Source organism: Solanum verrucosum, unplaced genomic scaffold (assembly GCF_900185275.1).
Source record: "Solanum verrucosum unplaced genomic scaffold, falcon-dt-bn FXZP01000012.1, whole genome shotgun sequence".
In the NCBI taxonomy this organism is placed as follows: domain Eukaryota; kingdom Viridiplantae; phylum Streptophyta; class Magnoliopsida; order Solanales; family Solanaceae; genus Solanum; species Solanum verrucosum.
The window spans coordinates 2,448,938-2,473,485 of NW_026020063.1; the positions used below are offsets into that span (position 1 = coordinate 2,448,938).

At 29.6% G+C, this 24,548-nt stretch overlaps 1 pseudogene; it reads right to left on the minus strand.

Moving 5' to 3' along the window:
- Positions 1-18,418: 18,418 nt before the first annotated feature.
- LOC125823446 (pectin acetylesterase 8-like) lies at positions 18,419-23,955 on the minus strand (annotated as a pseudogene).
- Between the last annotated feature and the right edge of the window lie 593 nt (positions 23,956-24,548).

The window sequence follows — 24,548 nt, forward strand, 5'->3', positions numbered from 1 at the left end:
AAATTAAACTTCTGTTGATGTGTAGTTAAATTTTTTTTATATATATATATATATATATATATATATATATATATATATATATATACATCTATATACATATATACACATCTATATTTATATATATGTATATACATATAGATGTGTATATATGTATATAGATATATATAAATATAGATGTGTATATATGTATATAGATGTATATATATGTATGTATACATATACATATATTATATGTTGATGTGTAGTTAAATTATCTATCTATATATATATGTTTAATTAATAAAATCGACCTCAAGAGGTGAGTTTATATTAAAATAATTATATATATATATATATATATATATATATATATATGTAAATTTATTAAATTAAACTTCTGTTGATGTGTAGTTAAATTATATATATATATATATATGTTTAATTAATAAAATCAACCTCAAGAGGTGAGTTTATATTAAAATAATTATGTATATATATGTGTGTGTATATATATATGGATATATATGTATACATATATATATGTAAATTTATTAAATTAATAAAATCAACCTCAAGAGGTGAGTTTATACTAAAATAAATTAATAAATACCAACTTGAAGAGGTCGGTATATTTAAATTATTATTTTATTTAAATAATATCGACTTCATGATGCCAATATTTATTAAATGTTTTTAAATATAGATTATTTTTTAAAAAAATACCGACATACCGTGGTCGGTAAATTAAACAATTCTCTTAAAAGAAGAATGATAATATAACTCTTACTCCTAAAGTCTTACAAGAAGAATGATAATATAACTCTTACTCCTAAAGTCTTACTCTCAAAACCTAAGTCAACTTTCACTCCCCACCCCTGACCCACCCCCGACCCACCCCCGACCACACCCATCGGCGCCGATCCCCACCCATCCCCGACCGGCGCCACGCCACCAACACCGACCGCCGCCACGCCACCTTCGCAGCAGCAGAGGAAGGTCGCGGCAGCTGCAGAGGAAGTCACGGCCAGCAGCAGGAGGTCGCGCACCTCCTTCCCTACCGGTGCTGCCTCCATCCCGACCGGCGCCGCCTCCATCTCGACCAGCGCCTCCATCCCCGACCTTCTTAGTGAAGGTGAATTTTTAGAACCTCCATAATAGATTACTTTTGTTTCTATTTAGTTGAAGTATCTCAAAATTAGAGTACTAATATACTTAGTTTTATTGATTGTTAGTTTTATTGATTGTTAGTTAGTAAGTGAATGATTTAGGGTTTTTGATTGTTAGTTTGAATTAGGGATTATTGGATTGTTAGTTTGTGTTTATTGATTGTGAATTGAAAATTTTAATGTTAGGGTTAGTTTGAATTAGGGTATCTTAGGATTTGTTTGAAATTCGGTATTTCTTAAGTTAATTAGTTTGATTTTAGAATTGTAAGATTAGATTGAATTAGGGTATTTAAGGAGTTGTTTGAACTTGGGTATTATTTGAGTTAGTTTGAATTATTATTGAGATTTTAGGACTAATAGTTTGAATTTGGGATTAGGAATAGCTAGCCTCCAAGTGAGTGCCTTCAGATCTTTTTCCATGAAGGCTGCAAATAGAAACGATGAAAATTTGGAAAATGGGATGTTGGAGAGAGACATAGAGAAGTCAGTACGCAGCAATAAAGTTGTTACAGTACACAACAAGGCCTTGCTATCTGGAGTTGCTTATTGTATTTCTTCCTGTAGCATGATATTAGTGAACAAGTATGTACTTTCCAGCTATGGCTTTAATGCGGGGATATCATTGATGGTCTATCAGGTACTTCCCAGTCTTTGTTATACTTTTGAGCTTATCAAGGTATAGAGGTAGGGTAATGACAAATAATTGTTGACCCTTTATTCAGAATTTTGTCTCAGTGGTGGTGGTTTCTTCCTTGAGAGTTTTTGGGATAATTACTACGGAACCACTCACTTGGAGGCTAGTCAGAGTTTGGTTGCCTGTTAATGTTATATTTGTTGGAATTATTATTGAGATTTTTTTGGATTTGATTTTAGGACTAGTTAGTAAAGTGTTAATTTGAAGTTAGAAATTAGTAATTGAAGTGTTATGAGTAGAAGATGAATGTTTGAATGTCATGAATTTAGATGATGAATGTTTGAATGTCGTGAACTTAATTAGAATTTGAAGTTGAACTTAGAATTTGAGCGTGAACTTAGAACTTGAACTTGAAATTAGAACTTGAACTTGAACTTAGAATTTGAAGTTAAACTTAGAACTTGAACTTGAACTTAGAATTTGAACTTGAACTTGAAATTAGATCTTGATCTTGAACTTGAACTTGAACTTGAACTTAGAACTTGAACTTGAACTTAAAATTTGAACTTGAACTTAGAACTTGAACTTGAAATTAGAACTTGAACTTGAACTTAGAACTTGAACTTGAACTTGAACTTGAACTTATAACTTGAACTTGAAATTAGAACTTGAACATGAATTTAGAACTTGAACTTGAACTTAAAACTTGAACTTTAACTTGTAACTTGAACTTGAAATTAAAACTTGAACTTGAACTTGAACTTAGAATTTGAAGTTTAGAACTTGAACATGAATTTAGAACTTGAACTTGAACTTAAAACTTGAACTTGAACTTGAAACTTGAACTTGAAATTAAAACTTGAACTTGAACTTAGAACTTGAACTTAAACTTGAACTTGAACTTGAACTTAGAATTTGAACTTGAAATTAGAATTTGAACTTAGAACTTGAACTTGAACTTAGAATTTGAACTTGAACTTAGAACTTGAACTTGAAATTAGAACTTGAACTTGAACTTAGAACTTGAACTTGAACTTGAACTTGAACTTAGAATTTGAACTTGAACTTGAACTTGAACTTAGAACTTGAACTTGAACTTGAACTTGAACTTAGAACTTGAACTTGAACTTGAACTTGAACTTAGAATTTGAACTTGAACTTGAACTTGAACTTAGAACTTGAACTTGAACTTAGAATTTGAAGTTAAACTTAGAACTTGAACTTGAACTTAGAATTTGAACTTGAACTTAGAACTTGAACTTGAAATTAGATCTTGAACTTGAACTTGAACTTGAACTTAGAACTTGAACTTGAACTTAGAATTTGAACTTGAACTTAGAACTTGAACTTGAACTTAGAACTTGAACTTGAACTTGAACTTAGAACTTGAACTTGAACTTAGAACTTGAACTTGAACTTGAACTTAGAACTTGAACTTGAACTTAGAACTTGAACTTTAAATTAGAACTTGAACATGAATTTAGAACTTGAACTTGAACTTTAACTTGGAACTTTAACTTGGAACTTGAACTTGAAATTAAAACTTGAACTTGAACTTGAACTTAGAATTTGAAGTTTAGAACTTGAACATGAATTTAGAACTTGAACTTGAACTTAAAACTTGAACTTGAACTTGGAACTTGAACTTGAAATTAAAACTTGAACTTGAACTTGAACTTGAACTTAGAATTTGAACTTAGAACTTGAACTTGAACTTAAAATTTGAACTTGAACTTAGAACTTGAACTTGAAATTAGAACTTGAACTTGAACTTGAACTTAGAACTTGAACTTAGAATTTGAAGTTAAACTTAGAATTTGAACTTGAAATTAGAATTTGAACTTAGAACTTGAACTTGAACTTAGAACTTGAACTTGAAATTAGAACTTGAACTTGAAATTAGAACTTGAACTTGAACTTAGAACTTGAACTTGAACTTGAACTTAGAATTTGAAGTTAAACTTAGAATTTGAAATTGAAATTAGAATTTGAACTTAGAACTTGAATTTGAACTTAGAACTTGAACTTGAACTTGAACTTGAACTTAGAACTTGAACTTGAAATTAGAACTTGAACTTGAATTTAGAACTTGAACTTAGAACTTGAACTTAAACTTAGAACTTGAACTTGAACTTAGAACTTAGAACTTGAACTTGAACTTAGAACTTGAACTTGAAATTAGAACTTGAACTTGAAATTAGAACTTGAACATGAACTTAGAACTTGAACTTGAACTTAGAACTTGAACTTGAAATTAGAACTTGAACTTGAAATTAGAATTTGAACTTGAACTTAGAACTTTAACTTAGAATTTGAAGTTAAACTTAGAATTTGAATTTGAAATTAAAATTTGAACTTAGAACTTGAACTTGAACTTGAACTTAGGATTTGAACTTGAATGTGAACTTGGAACTTGAACTTGAAATTAGAACTTGAATTTGAACTTAGAACTTGAACTTGAACTTAGAATTTGAAGTTAAACTTAGAACTTGAACTTGAAATTAGAACTTGAACTTAAACTTAGAATTTGAACTTGAACTTAGAACTTGAACTTGAAATTAGAACTTGAACTTGAAATTAGAACTTGAACATGAATTTAGAACTTGAACTTGAACTTAGAACTTGAACTTGAACTTGAACTTAGAACTTGAACTTGAAATTAGAAATTAGAACTTGAACTTGAACTTAGAACTTTGAACTTGAACTTGAAATTAGAACTTGAACTTGAAATTAGAACTTGAACTTGAAATTAGAACTTGAACATGAATTTAGAACTTGAACTTGAACTTAGAACTTGAACTTGAACTTGAACTTGAACTTGAAATTAGAACTTGAATTTGAACTTAGAACTTGAACTTGAACTTAGAATTTGAACTTGAACTTAGAACTTGAATTTGAAATTAGAACTTGAACATGAACTTATTAAAACTTGAATATATATATATATATATATATATATATATATATATATATATATATATATATAACTAATATTCTTGGATTTGAAGTTTATATATAACTAATTTTAGAACTTTTCGTGCTAGGCAACTGAGGAAGCTCAACATCTAAAAAAGTTGATATAAGACTATATTGCTTCTTTCATCAAAGTAGGAGATAAGGTTGGTGCTTCTAAATTTCTAAAGTTCAAGTACAATTGTTTTCAATAATGTGTTTGTGTCCATCTAGTATTGATACTTAGCTTTAATTTTGTGATAATTTTTTTGTGTCCATCGATTGTTTGTTAAGCATAAGTACCAACACTAGTTGATCCTATTGATGACAAAATTGATTTTCTTGCAAAATTGATTTGTGTCCATCTAGTGTTGGCACTTAGCTTTAAATTTAGAAATAATATATTTGTTAAGCATAAGTACCAACACTAGTTGATCCTATTGATGACAAAATTGATTTTCTTGCAAGATTGATTTGTGTCCATCTAGTGTTGGCACTTAGCTTTAAATTTAGAAATAATATATTTGTTAAGCATAAGTACCAACACTAGTTGATCCTATTGATGACAAAATTGATTTTCTTGCAAGATCGATTTGTGTCCATCTAGTGTTGACGCTTAGCTTTAAATTTAGAAATAATATATTTGTTAAGCATAAGTATCAACACTAGTTGATCCTATTGATGACAAAATTGATTTTCTTGCAAGATCGATTTGTGTCCATTTAGTGTTGACACTTAGCTTTAAATTTAGAAATAATATATTTGTTAAGCATAAGTATCAACACTAGTTGATCCTATTGATGACAAAATTGATTTTCTTGCAAGATCGATTTGTGTCCATCTAGTGTTGACGCTTAGCTTTAAATTTAGAAATAATATATTTGTTAAACATAAGTATCAACACTAGTTGATCCTATTGATGACAAAATTGATTTTCTTGCAAGATCGATTTGTGTCCATCTAGTGTTGATACTTAGCTTTAAATTTAGAAATAATATATTTGTTAAGCATAAGTACCAATACTAATTGATCCTATAGATGATAAAATTGATTTAGTTGGTGTATTTAGTTGTCGGAATTAAGTCAAAACTAAACTAGTTAAAGTGAAAAAGTTGTTAAATTATTTAAATAAGTTAAAATAAATGTTGTGGGTTAGTTAGTAAATTTAGTTGTCGGAATTAAGTCAAAACTAAACTAGTTAAAGTGAAAAAGTTGTTAAGTTGTTTAAATAAGTTAAAATAAATGTTGTGGGTTAGTTAGTGAATTTAGTTGTCGGAATTAAGTCAAAACTAAACTAGTTAAAGTAAAAAAGTTGTTAAGTTGTTTAAATAAGTTAAAATAAATGTTGTGGGTTAGTTAGTGAATTTAGTTGTCGGAATTAAGTCAAAACTAAACTAGTTAAACTTCAAAAGTTGTTATGTTGTTTAAATAAGTTAAAAAGAATAATGTCGGTTTAGTTAGTGAATTTAGTTGTTGGAATTAAGTCAAAACTAAACTAGGTAAAGTTTTTTAGTTGTTAAGTTGTTTAAATAAGTTAAAATAAATAATGTGGTTTAGTTAGTGAATTTAGTTGTTGGAATTAAGTCAAAACTAATGTAGTTAAAGTTCAAAAGTTGTTATGTTGTTTAAATAAGTTAAAATGAATAATGTCGGTTTAGTTAGTGAATTTTGTTGGAATTAAGTCAAAACTAATGTAGTTAAAGTTCAAAAGTTGTTATGTTGTTTAAATAAGTTAAAATAAATAATGTGGTTTAGTTAGTGAATTTAGTTGTTGGAATTAACTCAAAACTAATGTAGTTAAAGTTAAAAAGTTGTTAAGTTGTTTAAATAAGTTAAAATAAATGTTGTGGGTTAGTTAGTGAATTTAGTTGTCGGAATTAAGTCAAAACTAAACTAGTTAAAGTAAAAACGTTGTTAAGTTGTTTAAATAAGTTAAAATAAATGTTGTGGGTTAGTAGTGAATTTAGTTGTCGGAATTAAGTCAAAACTAAACTAGTTAAAGTAAAAAAGTTGTTAAGTTGTTTAAATAAGTTAAAATAAATGTTGTGGGTTAGTTAGTGAATTTAGTTGTCGAAATTAAGTCAAAACTAAACTAGTTAAAGTGAAAAAGTTGTTAAGTTGTTTGAATAAGTTAAAATAAATGTTGTGGGTTAGTTAGTGAATTTAGTTGTCGGAATTAAGTCAAAACTAAACTAGTTAAAGTTCAAAAGTTGTTATGTTGTTTAAATAAGTTAAAATGAATAATGTCGGTTTAGTTAGTGAATTTAGTTGTTGGAATTAAGTCAAAACTAATGTAGTTAAAGTTCAAAAGTTGTTATGTTGTTTAAATAAGTTAAAATAAATAATGTCGGTTTAGTTAGTGAATTTAGTTGTTGGAATTAAGTCAAAACTAAACTAGGTAAAGTTTTTTAGTTGTTAAGTTGTTTAAATAAGTTAAAATAAATAATGTGGTTTAGTTAGTGAATTTAGTTGTTGGAATTAAGTCAAAACTAAATTAGGTAAAGTTAAAAAGTTGTTATGTTGTTTAAATAAGTTAAAATAAATATGTCAAAACTAGTTAGACTTAGAAAGTGATTAAGTTGTTTAAATAAATTCAAATGTTATTTAGTTGATGGAATTAAAACTATCATTATTGTTTGTGTAGATGAATCCTGATCGTAGTTGGATGTATAATAGAAATAATCCTGGTCGAACGGGTATGATTCCAGAATTTGCAGAAGGTGTCACTAGATTTATAAATCATGCAATGACACTTGATGATTTTTTAAATTGAAGATTGATTAGGTGTCCATGTGTTAATATCGTAGTACTCTACCTCTCGAGAGTCAGGACAGACCATTTACACAAGAAGAAAACGAGAATCTTTGGAAACAGAGTGCTGGTGAACCGATTAGAGGTTTAGTCTACGGCTATCCAGAAAAGGCGTATCAGAAGAAGAAGTCTTGGTATTGTGGTTCATCATCCTCAAGCTTTGATGGTGGGGGGATAGAGAGACAATATCTGCAATGGAGAGTAAGATAGCTTATCTCAATGCCGAGCTTGCTGCTGTAGCCGAAAGAGAGAAGAAAGAGAGAAGAAGAGAGAGGAGGAGATTGCGGCAGCAAAGGAGGTAGAGAACAAGAGGTATGCAGCGCTTCAGGCCCAACTAACTTTTCTTTTTGAATCAGGAAATATTCTTCCTTCATGTCCGGCTAGCAGTGATGGATCTGATCAGGAGGGTGATGAGAATGATAAGTCTGATAAGGAAAGTGAGGGTGATGAGAATGGTAAGTCTGATAAGGAGAGTGAGGGTGATGAGGAGTAGTGATGAGAATGATAAGTCTGACAAGGCAGAGATTAACAGAGAAGAAGGTGACTAGAAGGGGATGAGATACTATAACAAAGAAAGGGGATGAGAGATAACTGACAGTCAAAGTTTGGACATAATTTGCATAACCGTTTTTTCTAATCCCTGGACCTTTTTAGCAATAGCTAATTGGGCTTGGATCTTAAATAAAACTCTCCAACATTTTACTAGGCCCAATAATATCAATTGAATCAGTCTTATTTACCATGTCTAGCACATATACACTTACAAAATTATCTTAGTTCACAACAGTGGGGTCATTAAATAGTTTAGATAAATATCTTACTATTTTTTTTATATAAAAAAATGGTTTTTAATAAGAAATTGGGATAATTTCAGAAACCTCTCTTGAGATATTGCTCCATCACACTGACCTCCCTCGTAGTTTACGATATTACGCTTGCCTACCTTATTTTGATTTTTTTTATAACAATTCCTATAACCTATTTTTCATTAATGAAAATAAAATATACTTTGACAAATCTATCCTTCTCTAATATTAATTTATTTCAATTAAATATTTTTGTCAAAATATTATATTTAACAAATTTTGTAAATCTTTTGATGAAATTCTTGAAACCATTCAAGAACTAACATTAAAATTATTTGTAACCATGAAGAACATAAAACTCTAAATCTTTTGGAAGAAATCAATTTCAGAAAACCCAAAAGACGCAAATGCTTAACAAACAAACCGGAAAGAGACACAATAACAAAAATTGATGTTCTGATCAATCCATAGATCATTTTGATTAGTACTAAAGATTCAAAATATCATATAATGATTAATTAAAGAGAAATTCAACAATGAAAAGAATGATCAATTCTTTAGGAACACATTTACAAGATTGATATCTTACAAATGCTTACATAAATTGAAGAAAAAAATAATTTATTGTGTTACGGTAAATTTGAAAATATAACTAATTATTGATGAGATTTATATTGAATATAGAGCAAAATAGTGGTTGATTTTTTTATATTATTATCGCCATATTTGAATCGTTTATGTGTTTTGAAAGAATTCGTTGCAACCCTAATTGAAAGTTGAAAGTAAGACTCAGGAGACGACGTCTTTATCCGATGAGTCCTACAAAGAGGAACACAAGAATCTGGAAATTTTCATGTTTCTATGAAAAATAATAATCTTTAACTAAAAATATTCATAAACCTAATTAAGAATATAATTTTGAAAGGGCAATGTAGTCATATTAAAATTATTTTGCATTAATGATAACAGTTTAGAGAAATTGTTACAAAAAGATTAAGGCAAGGATGCTAAGCGTAATATCGTAAACCACAAGGGAGGTTAATGTGATAGAGCAATATCTGAGGGGAGGTTCATTCCACCAAATTTTAATGAAAATCAATCAAATATATTGTGTGATTTTGTAGATAAAATATTTATATTTGAGTAATTTTGAAATTATGAAGAAAAACTACGTGGCTTTTAAGGGAATAACTCATTATTGAGTACCGTATGAGATATTATCTCAGTTTTGGTCTCATAATTATTTAAAAACTTTTCATTCACTTAGAAAGACGGGAACCTCCAAAATTCTATCACATAGAATCAACTAATACTCTTCCATTCCAAACATTAATTTTTAAGTTGGTTATATCCTAATGTTAAGAAATAGGTATCATATTATTTTTCTAAAATCAGAATTATATCTAGGGGTGCGCATCGGTCGGTTCGGTTCGGTTTTATGTGTTATTGGTTCGGTTTATCGGTTTGTAAATACATCAAATCGATAACTAAACCAATAACATATTTCTTATCAGTTTTGGTTAATCGGTTTATGGTACTTAACGGTTCGGTTTTCGGTTTAACCAATAAGAAAATACTCATATATATTATATACATGATAAGAAATTTTTCATATAAACCATATGATTTTTCCAACATTTGGCATGAAAGTAATAATCATAAAAGTAACAATCATTTTTCTTGCAAGTTTAGACACTAGACACATTCAAAGGAAAAAGTGTGAAAGTAACAATCGTTTAACCATTAACAATAAGACTAGTAAATTTAGTATAGTCTTATTGGGTTATCGGTTTAACCATTAACAAAAATCATAAAACCGAAAACCAAACCAATAACCCAATAAAAAAATTTGCAAAACCGTTTAAAAACCGTTAGCCCAATAACCCAATATCAATAAACCAATAGTATTTTTTTCGGTTCGATTTATTGGTTAAATCGATTTTTGCACACCCCTAATTATATCCCTATACAGTTGTAATTTGAAAAGGCAAATGCCATAAGTGAAAACAAATCTATTTAAGTAACATTATACGGTGTAAAGGTAGAACGAGTGAGATTAGTTTGTTCAAAAATTATTTTCAGTGAAAATCATATTGTGCAACCTTTTATAACAAGTGCAATTTAAAATTTATTCAACTATGTATGTTCTCTATAAATAGAAACTTCATTTAATTTCAAATCGATCACTTCTACTTCAACTTGATAACATGATTGTTGTATCTTTAAAGGAGTGTTTTTTGCATAATCTCATTAAGATATCCCAACGTACCTAAAATTTTTGCTTTCTTCATTTGTCTTCATCTATTTTTCTAACATATATATAACATATCATAATTTATTCACATCTCAACAAATTTTCTGCCACAATATATATTCGTGATGATGTTGTCATCCAAATTGCTTCAACTTTCAATTATAGACGATGACTAACAGATTAAGAGGCTTTATTTTTCTTACAAAGAATTGGGATTTACACACACACATATAAACCAAAAGTTGGTGTAGTGAACTTTTATATTATCAGATCATGTCACATCTTATAAACATTAATCTGTTATAGTAGGTAATTAATTTATTTTATTTTTTTTAAAAAAGATAACAAATCTCCCATTTTAGATATATCTATCCGTAGATATATTTTAGATGACCTAACTAATAGTGTGAAAAAGTTACACCATTTATTTATGTAACTTAAACTCATATATTACATGTATCAAATGATATATTCCTTTTAAGTTTTTGATGACTACTAATTATTAGAATGATTTAAATTTGGAAGAATACCTATAGCCTTCCGAATGTATTTTCTTCATATTCTTTCTAAACTGAAATTAGTCTTAATCACCCCCTAAATATGCCAATTTGATATATATATATACATACTAACCCTGTAACACCCCAAAAGTTTCTAAGTTAAAATCCGAACTATTCTTCAGTTACATAAAATGTCGTATCGTGTTTTACATAAACATAAGAGTTGTAGGTATATGAATTATCTTTCCAAATCATATTTATTCACTGTAAATGAAGTTCTAGAGAACGAGATATGCATAAAATATCAAACACTACCCAACTTAGAAACAAATTTCATCACTTACCAAAGAGAAGGGTGTGTCTAGAATTTCAGCCAAAAGGACCAAGTTTTTCTCTTGTGATTTTGAAGAAAAATCTGTTTAGATAAGGTTCTAGTGTGTGTGTATATATATACACACTAACCCTGTAACAACCCAAAAGTTTCTAAGTTAAAACCCGAACTATTCTTCATTTACATAAAATATCGTATCGTGTTGTAACACCCCTAAATACTAACCAAGAGTCGCATGTCGATACACCATTGCTTAATTACTACAATATGTTTTACTATCATTTTGGGAACTTGAAATGTTGTGATATTTGCAAACTTGCTTAAAATAAATTGTGATCGTAATTTAAGGGATTGTGTTGGGGTATTTACGTAATATCCTAATTAGAATTATGTATAACTTGAAAGGGAGGTGAGGGATATTCATATAGGTATATATGTATGCATTTTCGGCAGCACACTTTTTGTTTGGGCAACCCCTTTTAGTGACAGTTGTACAAGTGATAAACATAATCTTTTGTGACTATATTTTCACACCTCCTTCAGTTAAATTCGTTTCCTCAAGTCTAAGAACCTTAAAACCTTATCTAAACAGATTTTTCTTCAAAATCACAAGAAAAAAACTTGGTCCTTTTGGCTGGAATTCGAGACACACCCTTCTCTTTGGTAAGTGATGAAATCTATTTCTAAGCTGGGTAGTGTTTGGTATTTTATGCATATCTCGTTCTCTAGAACTTCATTTACAGTGAATAAATAAGATTTGGAAAGCTAATTCATATACCTACAACTCTTATGTTTATGTAAAACTCTAATTAGCTGTTATGGATTCGAAATATGGGACGTAACATAGGACAAGTTCTGTCCAGATTTTGGAATTTGAAATCTTGTATGATCAACTGTTAGTGTTTTGATTATATATTTTTGTACAAAATATATTTTGTGGTGATTCTTGATTATTTACAACATTAAGAGATGTACCTACATATTTCATGAAGGATATACAGTCCAGTTTTGCCGTTTAACTTTTCAAATCTAAGCTGCGACATGAGGTACTAGGCAGACCAGAATTACTGTTTGGGGAGCATAATCGTATTTGTACAGGCTAAGCTTACTTGTGATGATAATCCTGTTTTACATCAACATTATTGAGCTACTAGGAATTAAAGAAGTTATTTAATTTTATTTTTAAGGTTGCATATACTCGTGAACAAGTTAAGTACCTTAATATGTTGGTTGGTCTACGGTTTGAATTCCTGAAGTTGTGTTGGACTGTTTCTAAGCTAAGCACCGAGGTTTGTGTATAAACTTGTACTTATAGTCTTTTTACCTGCTGGTATATCTGAAAGTTTATATCTTGGTATCTTGGTTACCTCCTGTCACTTTGCATTGTCGTGCTGCTATCATTTAAGACATTAAAGACACTTGTGTAACTTGCCCACTTGTACGGATTGTTTGATCACTTGGCACTCTTATTGGGACCTTGTCCTTATTGTGGCTGTGACTTTGTCACTATTGGTATGCCTCTTGATTCGGATCATTTGCCATCCTGACTCTGAATTTTTAGTCAGTCTTAAGAATGGAAGTTGTCCATTTTAAGTACGAACTAGAAAGCCATTTTTAATATGGTTCTTGGTTCTCTTGATTATTGGGCTTGACCCTTTTGGATACAGGGCGTCGGCCCTTCTTGATATCTGTTTGTGCTTGGTGTGACGACATAATGTATATATTAGGTGAGCCTTGTTATTGAATCTCTTAGAAAATGGTGCTATGAGTGTTCTTGACATTTGTATCTTTAACTATCGAACTTGATACTCTTTATATATTGTTTACTTGATTTATTTATTATGTTTCAATATTGATGCCCGTGACTTGAGAAAGATAGCTTGGTGAATCTGAGGATTCCGAATCTATAGTTTTTCACCACTAAGCTATATGCTTAGCGATAGTTATTTCTATTGTAGGGAATGTTCGTGAGGATGCATGAAGCGGGGCATTGGAGATGGAGATTGTGAAAGCCTTCAGGAAGATCACATTTGCATATAGGCATCTATTTTTTGTATAAACCTTGGGACTTGTACATGATCTAGTGTTGTATATTTACATGAAATTTTAATTTGATTATGTCACCATGGGTTGTAATATAAGTATGACTATATGTTTTGTTCTTTTTGAGGTGTGTAAACCCAAGTCGTTGTAATATACTAAATTTACTATTTGTTTTGAATGTTTGTGTGAAGCATGAACCGGCTAATTTTGGTACTCGGAAGTTGGTAATATTATTTTTATATCATTTTTAAGTGTGAGGATAATATAGGCATGAAAATCTTGTAAGTTATTTGCTTAGATTATCTTGGAAGAGTTTTTCCACCATAAGTTAAAACTCTACGCAGTTTTAATTTGACGCAAATAAATATTTAAATGGGCAGGATGCACATCCTTAACCATTTCTTTTATGAACCTAATCGCCCTACTAGATTTTAATCAAAACTCTCTACATTAATCTCTTTAAAATGTCGCAAGTATTAAAGTAGATTCCTTCTTAAGTGGTAGTATCTTTTCGAAAGGGTCGCTATACGTGTGATTCTTAAATTGACCATATGCGTAGAGGTAAATTCTTTAGTGTGAGAATGATTTTGGATATCAATTAAGGTCACTAGGAACTCCTAGAACAAAGTTGAGTTGAAAGTTTCTTTACCGATTAAGTTTGATGTAAGATTTTCTTTGGGTCAACTTCAAACAACCATATATCTTAGAATATAAAGAGTTATGTGGTCCATAACCTATCAAATTAAAGGTATTTGAATCTTCTTTCCAACTCAATCAATTTCGCTTCAATCCAAGTTTTGAGCAAAAAGTTATGACCATTTTAGTAATCGGATATAGTGTAGTGACGAATTAGCCGACGGAAAAACATTAAAAGGGTCGTTTTTGTCTTTTTACCTCTAAGAAGACCCTAAATGAATTTCTTGACTAATTAAAAATCCAAACCAATCAGTTTTTCATCTTTTTAATCCCATAATCTCTTCTCTCTCAAACTCGCAGGATAAATCCTAAGGAAGAATCAAAGTAGAAGACTTCCATTCAAGATTCTTAATTTCAATCTTTTTGAAAATTTTTCAAGGTAAGTCATTCTCCAAGAATTTCATTCTTTCCAACTCAATTTTTGTTATACAATTATGAATCATTAATGAAAATCATAATTCTTGGCCATAGAGTTTCAAGAAACTAATTCAAGAACCTCAAGAAAACCTTTCTTGATTGTTTACCTTCAAGTTAGGGTTTCAAGGCTTCTGATTAAGTTCTTCTTCAAGATTATTCAAGAACCTTATTCTTTCAGGTATGTAAGTCTATCATAGTGTTGAACTAGTTCGTCCTCACGCCCTACATCTACTTTCAAATCAGTAAAAGAGTAATCTAGGATTCTACCCCTAGATTTGAGTATTCTTGAGATGAGTTGATTTTGAGTTCTCGAGTTCCTATTTCATTTTGAAATTCTATTTCTAATTTTTGAATTGTTATATGTTATGCATTTGAGATTCTTGAGTTGATTCTTTCATGTCTAGATTTCAGCATGAATCATATGAATTGAGTATTCTTGAGATGAGTAGTATCATTGAGTTCTAAGTTCTTGAGTTCTGAGTATTGAGTTTTCTATATTGTTATTGAGATCCTTGAGTTGAGTTGTTCATGCCTATATTTCAGCATGAACCCTATTTTAAGTTATAAATTTTGAGAATCTTTTAAAGCCAACATTTTTGTTTTAAATTGAGTTTTTGAGAAAGTAAAGAGGAGTTTGAGAAAGAGTTTTAAAACATGATTAGTATGATAGTTGAGTATGGCATCAATCTTTAAGTAGTATGGTATCTAGATATACCATCAATGTTTAAGAAGTATGCCTTCCCGAGTCATCAATGATCATATCACAATATGATTTTGAAAAAATTTTGAGAAAGAGTTTTCAAATATGAATTGAGTAAGAGTATAAGGGGATTAAGTATTCCCAAAGGTATCATTTTTTACATTGATAAAAGAGAAACTTTGATTTCTAAATGAGATATGAGTTCAAAAATATTTCAAGAGCAGTTACCTCTTTTAAGAGGATAGGTTGAGCAATTATCTCACACCCGAGGAAAAATATATTTTTAAACATTGAGCATGAGTATATATATTATTGGGAGTAGTATAGAGCACTGATATGGGGATGAGTTCAGAAAACTCATATTCCTCATAATCCATGTATGCCAACATGGGTATAAAATCATAATTTTTAGATGAATCCTAAGTGCCTTCGGGCAGAGCTTAGTGAATCCACTTAGTTGAGGTTTTCTATATCTCGGCTAGGTATAGGATAGTTCTGGCAGCGTGAGCGAGACACTATATCATCATGTACATGTAGCTCATAGTGATGGTTGTCAGTTAGATATTCTCTTAATAGAGTTAACGTGTATTTTTGTATATCACGTATTATGTTGAGTTCAGACATGAGAAAATAATTTGTAAAGCTTTAAATGATTTAAATCCTTTATTTTCTTACATTCAGCTTGAGTACATTGTTACCTATTGCAGTCCTTTCTTTCAATTATTTGTTATTCAGCTATATTACATATTCGTATATTCAATGTACTGATGTCATTCGACCTACATCTTTTAATGATGCAGATACAGATTATTAGGATCCTCAAAAAGAAACTGTTGAGATCATTTCATCTGCTCGTCTGCTTATGAGTGAGACCTCCTTACTTTCAGAGTACTCCAGTTTTACGAGTTGTTAGTAGTAGTTCTTTTGAGGAGTCGTGGGTCATGCCCCAATACTCATCTTTGTATAGTAGAGGGTTCATAGATAGACAATTTTGGAGAGTTTTTCAGTTTCAGATACTTTTTAAAAAACTTATGTGCCATACTCAGTATATCCATTTCAGTTTTGAGATTCAGTATATGTTTTTAAACACTTCTTCCAATTTGATGCTTATGTATGCTTGAGTTAGTCTTCCGCTTGTAGTTAGCCAGTATGACGGTTCACTTGAGGGCCAACAATGATTCTCGAGTGCCGGCCACGTCCAGGGTGTAGGCTCGGGTCCTGACACACATAAAGCCTGATCTCAGGCTATTTATTCACATATGGAGGTACAACTATATCACGACGCTCAATGAAACACACAATAGTTGCTACTTCTTCAAATTATGCAGAGATAATAGTCATTCATGAAGCCAGTCGAGAGTGTGTATGGTTGAGATCAATGACTCAACATATTTTGCAATTATGCGATCTTTCTGTGCAAACGAAGATTTCAACAATATTGTATGAAGATAATGATGCTTGTATAACTCAATTAAAGGGAGGATATATCAAAGGAGACTGAACAAAACATATTTCACCTAAGTTCTTTTTCACACATGATCTTCAACATAATGGTGAGATAAATGTTCAACAGATTCGTTCGAGTGATAATCTTGCAGATTTATTCACTAAGGCATTGCCAACGTCAACATTTGAGAAGCTAAGATATAAGATTGGAATGCGTCATCTCCGAGATATCAAATAAAGTTTTCATCAGGGGGAGTAAAATACGCGTTGTACTCTTTTTCCCTTAACCAAGGTTTTGTCCCATTGAATTTTCTTGGTAAGGTTTTTAATGAGGCAGCATTCAAGGCGTATTTCAAGATGTGTGTACTCTTTTTCCTTCACTAGGCTTTTTTCTACTGGGTTTTTCCAAGTAAGGTTTTAACGAGGCACAATATCTATAAACATCCAAGGGGGAGTGTTACAAATCCATTTAATTGTGGATGTTTCTCTTAATTTATCCCTAACATTATGCATTTATTTATTGTATTAATTAAAATTGTACTAACGTATTTGGTTAAAGGATGTAAACGGGTGTTTTCTAATCCTATAAAAGGGTATTCTTTACCCTTGTGAAAAAAACAACTAAAAAGAGATAAAATACTATTTTCCATCACCATTTATCTCCCTATATTATTTAAGTATTCTTATATTTTTCTCTTATTTTACAACAATTTTATAATTATTTGCTCTTGTTGCATTGCAAACTAAGTCTTTCAAAGTCCTGTTTTTATGTTTTTTTGTCTGAAATTTTGAGTCATATGTCTAACACAATTTCTCTATTAAACCAGTAGATATCCTTCACAGACCGATTAGCTCCTTCAAAACATTTTTCTTAAGAGAGGATAAGGTTTTGTTCAGTTGTTCTTTTAATACTACCTCCATTTACTTTTAATTGTCATAGTTTTCTTTTTTAGAGTCAAATGATAATAACTTTGACTAACATTTTACGATGTATTTTTCATCATATTAATATGCAAAAAATGGAATTTATAATATTTTTCGTATAGTTTTTGAATAGTTGAATTTTTCGTTTAAAATATCTAATTTATGTAATCTAATTTAACTTTGGAAATTAGTCAAATTGACTTTAGAAAAGTGCAACATGACAATTAAAAATGGACAAAAGGAGTATTAACTTTCATCATATGAATTTGAGTTTTGGATTGAGTTAGATTTGATCGTATTAGAATTTCTTGATTGAATTTTTAAAAAATCAAATTTGTTCTAGGGACCCTTTTTATTAATAAATCAAAAAACTCCGTCACAATTTTTATTTGTTAGATTATTTTTTAAAAAATATGAATAAAAAGGTTAGGATAAAAGAGTTAAGTGTTTTCTAGTTTTGTGATTTTTTAGTTAGTATCTCAAAGTTCGGTGCTTTTCGTGCTAGAAAAGATAATTAATTAATTTTTGTATTAGAAAAAAATTAGTTAAGTGACTCTGTGAAAAGAAATAATAGTTACATTACCACATCTGAAATTTACCTAATCATAATTAATTTTTATGTTACTTAATGTAACATCTTGGAGGAGGCCATTGCAATAAATAGAATTTAACATAAATGATTCTTAAAAATTACTTGTTGATAACTTTCGCAAATTAGATATAAATAACAATACTATTGATAACTTTCTCAAAATTACAATATAATAACAAAATTATCCACGAGTCTTGAGAGTACCGTTGTTGTATAAATAAACGGGGAGTGGCAAGTCATGCTCATCGATCACATAAGAGTATTTTCGATCATAATACCAATCACCAAATACCTTAATTGTAGTCTGCATCAACATTTTATCTAATTAATATCATGAAATAAATTTCTACTTTTTCTTTATGTTTTCACTAAAATTTCAAACGCTATTAAAATTAATCAATAATCACAAATACATTATTGAATTGATATATTTAAACGTTAAGTAATACGATTATTGAGTATAAAAGAATAATGTAAAAGGTATACCTGTCGAGGATTATGCAACAAAAATAAATAACAAAAAAAGCAAATCATATTTTCCTCCACTTAACTCTCCATTGTAATATTTTTACCTCATATTTCAATATTTTACCACAGTCCAATAAGATGTAGTTATTATCTTATTAAAATGATGTTTGTATATATAAATTTTATATATTTTTCATGATGATCTATTTACTTAATTCGATGTTATAATAAATTCTAGATGAAGACAAGAAAATTGAGCAATTAAAAACTTAATAGTTTTTGTTTTTAGTGGAAAATTTTCTTAGTTATCATCTATATATTAACCTATTTAAAGTTTCTCTTCATAGTTATTTCATAATTGATTTTCTTGTTATTTAAGTGATTAAGAAGCAATTTTAATTGGAACATATAATCAATAATAAAAAAGAGTAATACAAAAATTTCAATTTAAACATACAACTTATAAGAAAAATAAATACATGATTCGTTATTTATATTCATATAGATTTGTTTATGAATATTGAGAGGGGGTGTAGGGTGGAGATGGGAGACTACATTTCACCGAGAAATAATATGATAGTTGAACTTTTTGAAGGTAATATTATTTAACATGTTCAAACAAGATATCACATTTTAATATATTTAAAAATAATATTTTAATATTATTCGCGCATCACTCATGTATGTATACTAGTTTAATTCAAGGAAAAATAGTTTGATATACCCTTCAACTTTGCCATTTAGAACTGATATATTCCTTATTCTAAAAGTGGCTCACATATACCATTTTCCTCTAACGGAAGTGCAAAAATTATTATTTAAATTAATTTTATTAAAAAATTAATTCATGTATGGGTATATTTTATCCTTCTCACATGTTTTTGTTTTACTATTTTGATTCAAAGGTTAATTTGAATTTATTATTTTGATGGTTAAATTTATTCTTTTCATTTATTTTCTTATAAAATTTATTATAGATGTCATAATTTTTTTTACAGATATAAAAACTAAATTAAAATATCGCCACAAAAAAAGAATTGTAGTTTCTTTTCATTCACACTTCTTTCTTTTTTCTCTTATTTACCATTAAAGAATGAAAGAACAAATGAAATAAGAATAAGAAGGTCAAATAGTAATAATAATAAAAAGTTCAAAAATAATTTGTGTGAAAAAGATCAAATACATAATTTTTTTAAATATTAAAAATCAAAAAAATAATTTAAAATTAATTTTTTCACTTTCGTAACGGTAAGGGTATATTTGAGCCGTTTTTGTAACGATAAGGGTATATGTGAGCCACTTTTGTAACGATAATGAATATATGTGAGCCACTTTTATAATGAGAGACATATCAACTCTAAATGACAAAATTAAATGATATATCAGACCTTTTTCCCCGCAATAACTTTTAAACAATTCATTGTTATTGCCATTTAAACTTCCTTCCCGTGGCTACTTTCTTACAGCTTCCCTAGTTTTAGTTTTAGTTTTAATTTTAGACAATGCTACTTTAGATCCAATTCTCAAAAAATGACTATGAAGGATTCTTGTTAATATGACGGTTCAACAAAAACTCACTCTCACAAACAATTAAATTAATTCAAATACATTTTTTACATTTCTGACTCTAAGAATTCATATTGACACAGAAGTAACTACTCTCTATGTACCAATTTATGTGGTACAGTTTAAATTTCGAGAGTCGAATAATTTAATTTTGACAATTCGGATATGAACTCTTTAAATTTTTTGAAATAAAATTTACAGATTTGAAAACTAGTACTACTAAGTTTTTAAAAAATACTATAAGTCACAATAATTGACAATTCAAGATATTTAATACATATATGAAAAAATGATCGTCAAAGAAAGACTTATTTCATTGTTTAAGAGGGTGTTTGGATTGGCTCAAAAGTTGGTCAAACCTACTTATAAGTCAATTTTTGACTTATGAAAGTGTTTGACAAATATAAAAAATAACTTAAAATAAGTCAAAAATCAAAAGTAGGTTTCCCTCTACTTTTTATTTTTTGACTTAAAAGTCATTTAAGTTTGACTTTTTATTTTTTACTTAAAAACTACTTTTTAAGTTAATCCTAACGGGTTCTAAATCTCAAAATCCAAAAGGTACCACATATATTAGGATGGAGGGAGTATAAACGAAGAAGAAGAAGGTTTCACTTAATTGTACTTTTAGCAGTGTCAACCAAAACTATACTCAAGAATATATAGCTACTGATATGAACCTCAACTACGGCAGCTAATGCCTCAACAACATACCTAGTGAAATTCACAAGTTGGATATGAGAGCGTAGAGAGTACGCAAACCATACCCCTACCTAATGGAGGTATGTTTTTAATCCTCACAACCCAAAAAAATGAAACATTAAGGGGGTGGGGGAGCTGGAATTCAAAGAATGCAACTAACACAAAAAGAATGAAGAGCATTTGCAAGATTAATAACAAATTTTACCAAAAAGAAAATCGCAAATAATGTCTTACTAGATTATTAACCGGAGTGGCATTGATTTTATTCCACCATAGTTCAAGCTGTGTATGACGATTAAACGAATCAATGAAAACTCCTCTTTGCTTTGGATCATTTGCTTTTGGCAAAGCTCTTAGAAATTCCGACCTCAATTCTGAAATAAACAAATCACAAAAGCATAATTACAAGCATATGTGTGTATATGTACGTAGTAATGTATTGTAAATGACCACATCATGTTGTGTATCCGTGTGTGTAAATATAAACTTCTTAATAAAATAGGAAGAACGCTCCTGTCCTTAATCTTTTACTCTCTTCTTATGAAATTTTCGATTGAAAAAGAAGTTTGTCATGTACACTAACTCATAAAACGAATGTTTTTAATGAGTAATAGAAGAAGTAGAGTTTGAAATTTTTCGAGAGTGTGCAAACCTTTGAAGGCATTGTTCTGACTTTCAGTGCAATTTCTAGCTTGAATGTATTCGCCAATATCAGAGCCTATAATACTGTTCACCTGGAAATCATTTCATTTCGAAAATGTCAAATGAAAAAGGAAGAATATAGTACTGAATTATCACTATATCCAATTATAATTAAACGCGTGGAGAAATAACTTATTTACGTATAAGTGATCTGTCGTTATATATATACTGTCTATATATGTACCTGATAACTATCAAATGCTGACATTACAGTAAAAAATGGCGTCTTGATATCTCGTTGTATGTTTTCTAGGAAGAAACACTGCAGAGTATTTGTAGTTTTGAATAAATTCATTAGTTCAGAAAACATAAATGACAATATAATTGAACTTCAAGACGTACCAATTCTGGTTTCATTCTTGAAGTGCATGATTTTGGTAACACTTTAGTAGATCCCTGCAACTCAATATATACATAATGAACTCTCTGATCTTCTTCAACGTACGTAAAGTAAATGAAAGAGATATAGGAATTTACATGTAAAGTAACAACATCTCTAAAGATGGACTCAAACACATTTGCTAGCAGGGGATTTTTCCTATAAGTAGCAAAAAAGGAAATCTCAAAGTTAGATTAGTTAGTACGCCGGTATGAACTTCTTAATTAGCATGCCGAATCATTATCTTATATAGGAAATGCAACGGTATGTATCTTACACGAGGATAAAATAACCAGCATCAACCAAGCATTTCACTCTATGAGCTTTAGGTAATAAACTGCGGAAGTGATCACAGTATAGCATTGCTGGATATCCATTAGCAGAACCGCCAGAAAGAATAGCCTGCAGTTATTAAGTTCTCTCAGGATTTTCCAACGAACGATAACAAATACTACTACTATTTCTGTTATAATTTAAGCATACGTACGTTCTTTGCATCCTTTAATCCTTTAGCTAAAAGATCCTCAATTATTGCATCAAATATCCTTGCACCTCTAAAATGAAGATTGGTAGCCTAAACAATATAGGATATGAGAATAGTTCAATGTTGTCTTGTCAAAAAACACACCGATAAAGAAATGTCACAAACACACATTCAGAGAGAGTTTTAAAATAGGAACTAGATTGAAAAAGAGCATACAGGATCAACGTTTTCGATATCTCCAGTGAAAGCTCCACCATCACAATACCTAACAAAGACTTTGTTCCAGTTGTAAAAATCTGCATGATTTACAATAAATATAACCAATTTATGATCGATCATATGTATAAGCCTTTCTCAATCAAATTGAACTTTTCATTCTAGATTATCAAATAGTTCTCGATAATTAACCTGGATTTTCTCTTTTGCTCTTGCTGAAAATGCCTAAAATATAAATGGCAGCATAAGTGTTGAAGAACCCAAGTCAGTCTTGGAACGGTTTAGGCAGTCTGTCGTGTTTCTGCACCATGCTCCTCCCTATTTACAAAGTGAAAGTTGCAGAAAGCAAGCATGTCTCAGTAGTAATAGGGGGTCAAATAGGCAGGTTGATTTGAAATTATAAATATTAAAATGAGTTGAAACATAAATTGGGTTGGATTCTGACCCGCCCAAGTTTACTTTGAACTCAAATAGGTTGGGCTCAAATGGGCTTAAACACCAGTTGGGTTTTGATCCGCTCAATTTGATCAACTTAATCTCAATAATTTTAATATTTTATGATTTAAGTTTTATAACAACATTTTGAATTTCAACTCAACAGAATTTTAAAAAACAAGTTATAAATGCATAGAGAAATTCTAAAAGATATAAAATAGATAGTAATTCATAATTTCAATATAGGAACATACATTACATCAATGTAAATAAAGAGTCTTAAAACAGTTTGAATTTAAAGATTAAATGAGGCTCAATTGAAACATTTAAAACCTTTGCAGAAAGCAAGCGCGCCTCAATAATGAATAACCAGAGAAAGAGTTTAACTTGTATTAATGTTATGTTAAACTTACTGAGAGTAGAATAATCCAGTTTCTGAGTCCATGTCCGAATCCTCGATCAAGATGGTACGCTGGAGGTGATCCGTCCAAGCAAACTGCAAGTAAAACTATAATCATGAATTTTTCTACTTTAAGTTGGATTTAATTTGTACGTATATATATTGAACCTGCTCCTTTTGATACAGAATTCTGAACAATTGTTTTATCGACAAAATATGCATGATCTGCGCCTTTGATCTCTTGTTTCAGTGATTCATTTGCTTTTGTAGAATCAGTTTTGCTGATGGCCAGAGAACAAATAAGTAAGCAAACAAGTTGAACACTTCTTGTCGACATCATTAACCTGCACTACATAATGTCCAAGGATGAGAAATGAAATATTTTCTGTAAAAAAAATCAATCTAAGAAAATACAATTTGATAATAGTTATTATCAATTTGTCTGATTTACGGATATAATTTTTGTCGATACATAATATAATATAATTGAATGTAGCATACAAATCCATACCAAATTAAGGCTTTCGAAAAGTATTATTACATGTAAGATTCATCAAATGAAATAGTATGTCTCCATTCAAACAGAGAAATAATGGATCATATAAAATGATTAAAGTTAAAAGAGGGTAAGAGAAGGACCTAAATTGAAGTTGAAATGGTGAAACACTGAACAACTCTTGAGTGGCTGTATGAGTATGATGAATTCATATCACTGAAGATGGTGATCCATATATTATATACTCCCTCCGTCCCATTTTGTGAGATAGTTTGACTCGGCACGGAGTTTAAAAAATAAAGGAAGACTTTTAAAACTTGTGGTTCAAAATAAATGATAGAAATTTGTGTGGTTGTAAATCATTTCATTAAGAATAAAATAAATATTTTATAATTAAATTGTTACTTAATATTAAAATGTGTTTTCTTTTTTAGACTGACAAAAAGAAA